Source organism: Pristiophorus japonicus, unplaced genomic scaffold (assembly GCF_044704955.1).
Source record: "Pristiophorus japonicus isolate sPriJap1 unplaced genomic scaffold, sPriJap1.hap1 HAP1_SCAFFOLD_71, whole genome shotgun sequence".
Lineage (NCBI taxonomy): Eukaryota > Metazoa > Chordata > Chondrichthyes > Pristiophoridae > Pristiophorus > Pristiophorus japonicus.
In genome coordinates, this window is record NW_027254624.1 from 1,060,745 (window position 1) to 1,068,417 (window position 7,673).

The following is a 7,673-nucleotide window of genomic DNA, read 5'->3' on the forward strand; positions in this document are numbered from 1 at the left end:
CTTTACCCAGGGCGTCATGGTGGTCGGGAACTCAATGCCTCAATGCGGCAGAAACCCTCACACATTTTAAAAATAATTCAATGCCACTTAAATTGCTGTAACCCATAGGACGCACTTAGATCTGGGAAGTGGGAATTAGGCTGGAAAGCTCTAGATCGGCATCCTCGGGCACTATTGGCTGAAATGGCCTCCTTCCAAGTTGTACATTGTTGCATTTCCTACACTACAAAGTGATCACATTTTAAAAGTAATTAATTTGTTGTGAACTGCTTTGGGAAGTGCTGAGGTGAAAGTCGCTATAGGAATGCTATCATTTTAATGTAAAAGTGCCATAAGAAAGCACATAGCATGAAGGCCGATTGCCTCACTTGGTTAGCGCTTGGTGTTACTAACGCCCAATTGGCGAGTTCGAACCCATTACAGGCCATTTATTTTAATTTTGGTGGTGCAGTTGGGCTGCAAGTATTTTAGAGCAGCTTAAACATTCAGGGACGAAACTCACACCAAACCTGTAATACACTGAAGCAATGCTGCAAAACATTAGTTCTGCCGAGATCTGGCGGCCCTGCGGAGTATTTCCAGCATTAAATGAATAATTCCATATCCTCCGGGGATTTGTGACTTCTCGTATTTCAATCAGTGAAAGGCTCACTGCCGCTGATTGGTTTGCAGTGCAAAGTATGGAACTGATCTAAATACAATTCCACTGCGTAATCCCTCATTATAAGAACATAAGAATGAGGAACAGGAGTAGGCCATCTTGCCACTCGAGCCTGATCCGCCATTCAACAAGATCATGGCTGATCTGGCCGTGGACTCAGCTCCACTGACCCTCCCGCTCCCCGTAACCCTTAATTCCCTTATTGGTTAAAAATGTATCTATCTGTGATTTGAATAGATTCAATGAGCTAGCCTCAACTGCTTCCTTGGGCAGAGAATTCGACAGATTCACAACACTCTGGGAAAAGAAATTCCTTCTCAACTCGGTATAAAATTGGCTCCCTCGTATTTTGAGGCTGTGCCCGCTAGTTCTAGTCAACCCGACCAGTGGAAACAACCTCTCTGCCTCTATCTTGTCTATCCCTTTCATTATTTTAAATGTTTCTTTCAGATCACCCCTCATCCTTCTGAACTCCAACGAGTAAAGACCCAGTCTACGCAATCTATCATAATAAGGTAACCCCCTCATCTCCGGAATCTGCCTAGTCTCTGTACCCCCTTCAAAGCTAGTATATCCTTCCTTAAGTAAGGTGATCAAAACTTCACGCAATACTCCAGGTGCGTCCTCAACAATACAGTTGCAGCAGGACCTCCCTGCTTTTGTACTCCATCCTCTCGCAATGAAATCCAACATTCCATTCGCCTTCCTGCTTACTTGCTGTACCTGCAAACTAACATTTTGGGATTCATGAAGTTTCATGCACAAGGACCCCCAGGTCCCTCTGCATCTCAGCATGTTGTAATTTCTCCCCATTCAAATAATATTCCTTTTTATAGTTTTTATTCCCCAAGGTGGATGACCTCACATTTTCCGCCATTGTATTCCATCTGCCAAATCTTAGCCCATTCACTTAACCTATCTAAATCTCTTTGTAGCCTCTCTGTGTTCTCTACACAATCCGCTTTCCAACTAATCTTTGTGTCATCTGCAAATGTTGTTACACTACACTCTGTCCCCTCTTCCAGGTCATCTATGCATATTGTAAGCAGTTGTGTTCCCAGCACCGAGCCCTGTGGCACACCACTAACCACCGATTTCCAACCTGAAAAGGACCCATTTATCCCGCCTCTCTGCTTTCTGTTAGCTAGCCAATTCGCTATCTATGCTAATAGATTTCCTATGACTCTGCGTACCTTTATCTTCTGCAGTAACCTTTTGTGTGGCATCGTATCGAAAGTCTTTTGGAAATCTAAATACACCACATCCATCGGTACACCTCTATCCACCATGCTCATTATATCCTCAAGGAATTCCAGTAAATTATTTAAACAGGCTTTCCCCTTCCTGAATCCATGTTGCGTCTGCTTGATTGTGCTATTCCTATCTAAATGCCCCGCTATTTCTTCCTTAATGATCGCTTCAAGCATTTTCCGCACTATAGATGTTAAACTAACCGGCCTATAGTTACCTGCCTTTTATCTGCCCCCTTTTTTAAAAAGAGGCGTTACATTTGCTGATTTTTAATTCGCTGGTACCTCACCAGAGTCCAGAGAATTTTGGTAGATTATAACGAATGCATCTGCTAGAACGTCCGCCATCTCTTTTAATACCCTGGGATACATTTCATCAGGACCAGGGGACTTTTCTACCTTGAGTCCTATTAGCCTGTCCAGCACTACCCCCCTAGTGACAGTGATTATCTCAAGGTCCTTCCTTCCCACATTCCCGTGATCGGCAGTTTATGGCATGGTTTTTGTGTGTTCCACTGTGAAGACCGAAGCAAAATAATTGTTTGAGGTCTCAGCCATTTCCACATTTCCCATTATTAAATCCCCCTTCTCATCTTCTCAGGGACCAACATTTACTTTAGTCACTCTTTTCCGTTTTATATATCGGTACAAGCTTTTACTAACTATTTTTATGTTTTGTGCAAGTTTACCTTCGTAATCTATCTTTCCTTTCTTTATTGCTTTCTTCGTCATTCTTTGCTGTCGTTTAAAATGTTCCCAATCTGCTAGTTTCCCACTAACCTTCGCCACCTTATACACATTGGTTTTCATTTTGATACTCGCCTTTATTTCCTTGGTTATCCACGGCTGGTTATCCCTTCTCTTACTGCCCTTCTTTTTCACTGGAATATATTTTTGTTGAGCACTATGAAAGAGCTCCATAAAGGTCCTTCACCGTTCCTCAATTGTGCCACCGTTTAGTCTGTGTTTCCAGTCTACGTCCGCCAACTCTGCCCTCATACCACTATAGTCACCTTTGGTTAAGCATAGTACGCTCGTTTGAGACACTACTTCCTCACCCTCAATCTGTATTTCAAATTCAACCATACTGTGGTCACTCATTCCGAGAGGAGCTTTTACTGGGAGATCGTTTATTATTCCTGTCTCATTACACAGGACCAGATCTAAGATAGCTTGCTCCCTTGTATGTTCTGTAACACACTGTTCTAAGAAACAATCCCGTATGCATTCTATGAATTCCTCCTCAAGGCTACCCAGTGCGATTTGATTTGAACAATCGATATGTAGGTTAAAATCCCCCATGATAACTGCCGTTTCTTTTTCACATGCCTCCATTATTCCCTTGGTTATTGCCCGCCCCACCGTGAAGCTATTATTTGGGGGCCTATAAACTATGCCCACCAGTGACTTTTTCCCCTTACAACTCTTGTCTCCACTCACAATGATTCAACATTTTGTTCATAGAGCCAATATCATCTCTCACAACATCCTTTATTAACAGAGCTACTCCACCTCCTTTCCCTTCTTGTCTATCTTTCCGAATTGTCAGATACCACAGTATGTTTAATTCCCTGTCCTGGCCAACCTGCAACGTTTCTGAAATGGCCACCAAATCATACCCATTTATGATGATTTGTGCCGTCAACTCATTTACTTTATTTCGAATGCTGCGTGCGGTTAGGTAAAGTGTTTTAATACTAGTTTTTAAACCATAATTTTTAGTTTTGACCCCACCTGCAGCCCCTTTATTTTCATACATATTGTCCCTTCCTATCACCTTGTCGTTTACACTTGCCCCAGTGCTACTCTGCTCTGTTGCCTCCTGCCTTTTGCATTTTTTCTTGGGTTCCTGTGATCTGAGGTCTCACCCACTCTAACCAGCTCAGAGCCCTCTCCTGGGTTCCGAATACTCCTTGCATTGCCGAACCGAGATTTCATACTTGACTTTTTATTATACTTTGACCCTTTAGAATTTTGCTGTACATTCGTCTGCTGCAAACTGCAGGGGCCACGTCGCCTAATGGATAAGGAATCTACTTTGATGCAAACACTGATGTAATCAGAAAATTGCAACGTCAAACGCTGCCGTGGTCATTTTGGCAAAACGTGTTCATCTTTATAAAACTAAACCTCGTTCGCACTCATTAATTAAAGGTGAGTTCCTCCCAAAGAATGCACTTATCTTTATTAAAAGGCATTTTTTCATGCTGTGTATATTGCTCACTGATTTTTGCAGATAGTTTCCAACAAACTAACAATTAATACCGATATACTATTAATGTTTCCAGTTCGAACAACTGCTTAGCGTCAATCAGTGTAATAAAGGGCAGTGGAGGGAGTTCCAATGAGATCCCCGTGCGTCGATAAAAAAAGAGCACCTGTAGAATCGCTGCGAGCAGGGTTCGAACCTGCGCAGGAAACCCCCATTGGATTTCGAGTCCAACGCCTTAACCACTCGGCCATCGCAGCTACACAGTAGAGCTGCTTTAATAGTTCAATCGTCGGTGCAATTTATCACAGAGACCGCCTGCATGCTTGCCGTCTTGGATCTCCCAGACGATGTGAAAATTAAATCGTAGAATCACAGAATCTCACAGCAAAGAAGGAAACATTTCGGTCAGAACTGAAAGAATTTACATTTCGGGGAAAACTGAACAGTGTGGGGAGCTTCTTTCTCGAAAAACAAGTGAGATATATTTTTAACATTATTAAGGTATTTGATCGAGTTGATGTGGAGAAAATGTTTGCTATTGTGCAGGAGTTCAGAACGGGAGGTCACCGATAAATTCAGTAGACAATTCAAGAGCAACTTATTTACCAAAGAGTGGTTAGAATGTGGAAGATGCTACATAAACAGTAGTTGAGCCGAGTAGCACAGATTCATTTTAAAGGGAATTACCTAAGCACATGAGTGAGAAAGCAATAGAACAATATGCTGATAGGATCAAGTGAAGTAGGGTAGTGTGCAGCATTAACTCTAGCAACACCAGTTAGGTACATTTGTCTCTTTCTGTGATGCAATCTCTATATAACGTTATGTAACACACATTTTAAACAACAACAACAACTTATATATAATTAGCACCTTGAAATTAGCGAAACGTCCAAGGCACTTCACAAGAGTATTATGCGATACAAATTTGACAGCGAACCACTAAATACAAATTAGCGCAGGTGACTAAAAGATTGGTCAACCAGGTATGCTTGATAATGAGGAAGAAAGCTGTACATTGAAGGTAGATATCAAAGAACTGGTCAGGGGTTTAATGGAATTCAACCCGGAGAAGTATTAGATAATGCATTTGGGGAGTGCTTATAGGGAAAGCGAATAAACATTAAATGTTAGGCCACTGATGAGTGTAGAGGTGCAAATGACCTTTGAGTGCATGTCCACAGAATCCTTGACGGTAGCAGGGCAGGTAGATAAGATGCTTGTGAACGATAGACAGAAAGGAAAAGGAGGCCGGGTGGCGTTGCTGGTTAAAGAGGAAATTAATGCAATGAAGCGCAGGGACATTAGCTTGGATGATTTGGAAGCGGTATGGGGTGAGCTGCAGAATTCCAAATGGCAGAAAACGCTGCTGGGAATTGTGTTCAGACCTCCAAACAGTAGTAGTGAGGTTGGGGACAGCATGAAACAAGAAATAAGGGATGTGTGCAATAAAGATCCAGCAGTTACCATGGGCGACTTTAATCTATATATTGATTGGGCTGACAAAATGGTAGCAATGCTGTGGAGGACGATTTCCTGGAGTACATTAGCGATGGTTTTCCAGACCAATATGTCGAGGAACCACCTAGAGAGCTGGCCTTCGTGGACTAGGTGATGTGTAATGAGAAGCGACTAATTAGCAATCTTTTTGTGCGAGGCCACTTGGGGAAGGGTGACAATAACATGGTAGAATTCTTTATAAGATGGAGAGTGAAAGAGTTAATTCAGAAACTAGGGACCTAAACTTTAGGAAAGGTAATTTCGATGGTATGAGGCGTGAATTGGCTAGAATAGACTGGCAAATGATACTTGAAGGGTTGACAGTGGATAGGCAATGGAAAACATTTAAAGACCACATGGATGAACTTCAACAATTGTACATCCCTGTCAGGAGTAAAAATACAACGGGGAAGATGGCTCAACCGTGGCTAACAAGGGAAATTAAGGATAGTGTTAAATCCAAGGAAGAGTTATATAAATTGGCCAGAAAAATCAGGAAACCTGAGGACTGGGAGAAATTTAGAATTCAGCCAAGGAGGACTAAGGGTTTTGTTAAGAGGGGAAAAAAGAGTACGAGACGAAGCGTGCCAGAAGCGTAAAAAATGACTGCCAAAGCTTTTATATATATGGGAAGAGAAAAAGATTAGTGAAGACAAACGTAGGTCGTTGCAGTCGGATTCAGGTGAATTTATAATGGGGAACAAAGAAAAGGCAGACTAATTGAACAAATACTTTGGTTCTGCCTTCACGACGGAAGACACAAATAAACTTCTGGATGTACTAGGGGACCGAGGGTCTAGTGCGAAGGAGGTACTGAAGGATATGCTGATTAGATGGGAAATTGTGTTGGGGTAATTGATGGGATTGAAGGCCGATAAATCCCCGGGGCCTGATTGTCTGCATCCCAGATTACTTAAGGAAGTGTCCCGAGAAATAGTGGATGCATTCCTGATCATTTTCCAACAGTCTATCGACTCTGGATCAGTTCCCATGGACTGGAGGGTTGGTAATGTAACACCACTTTTTAAAAAAGGAGGGAGAGAGAAAATGGATAATTATAGATCGGTTAGCCTGACATCAGTCGTGGGGAATCAATTATTAAAGATGAAATCGCAGCGCATTTGGAAAGCAGTGACAGGGTCGGTCCAAATCAGCATCGATTTATGAAGGGAAAATCAAGGTTGACGAATCTTCCAGAATTTTCTGAACATGTAAATTGCAGAGTGGACAAGGGAGAACCAATGGATGTGGTGTATTTGGACTTTCAAAAGGCTTTAGATAAGGTCCCACACAAAAGAATTGTGTGCAATATCAAAGCACATGGTATTGGGGGTAATGTACTTACGTGGATAGAAACAGAGAAACAAAGAAAATAGGTGCAGGAGTAGGCCATTAAGCCATTCGAGCCTGCACAGGCATTCAATCAGATCACGGCTGACCATTCCTTCAGTACCGCTGTCCTGCTATCTCTCCATACCCCTTGATCCACTTAACCATAAGGGCCATATCTAACTCCCTCTTGAATATACCCAATGAACTGGCATCAACAACTCTCTGCGGCAGGGAATTCCACAGGTCAACAACTCTCTGAGTGAAGAAGTTTCTCCTCATCTCAGTCGTAAATGGCCTGAGCCTTATCCTAAGACTATCTCCCCTGGTTCTGGACTTCCCCAATATCGAGAACATTCTTCCCGCATCTAACCTGCCCAGTCCCGTCAAAACCTTATATGTTTCTATGAGATCCCCTCTCATCCTTCTAAACTCCAGTGAATAAAGGCCTAGTTGATCCAGTCTCTCCTCATATGACAGCCCAGCTATCCCTGGAATCAGTCTGGTGAACCTTCGCTGCACTCCCTCAATAGCAAGAACGTCCTTCCTCAGACTAGGAGACCGAAACTGAACACAATATTCCAGCTGAGGCCTCATTAAGCACTGTACAACTGCAGTAGGACCTCCCTGCTCCTATATTCAAATCCCCGAGCTAAGAAGGCCAACATACCATTTGCTTTCTTTACCGCCTGCTGTACCTGCGTGCCCACTTTCAGTGACT

General features: G+C 42.7%; 1 non-coding gene across 1 annotated transcript; it reads right to left on the reverse strand.

Moving 5' to 3' along the window:
* Positions 1-4,298: 4,298 nt before the first annotated feature.
* Positions 4,299-4,380, reverse strand: trnas-cga (transfer RNA serine (anticodon CGA)). Its single transcript has one exon. It is a non-coding gene; the product is annotated as a tRNA-Ser (tRNA).
* Positions 4,381-7,673: the final 3,293 nt, after the last annotated feature.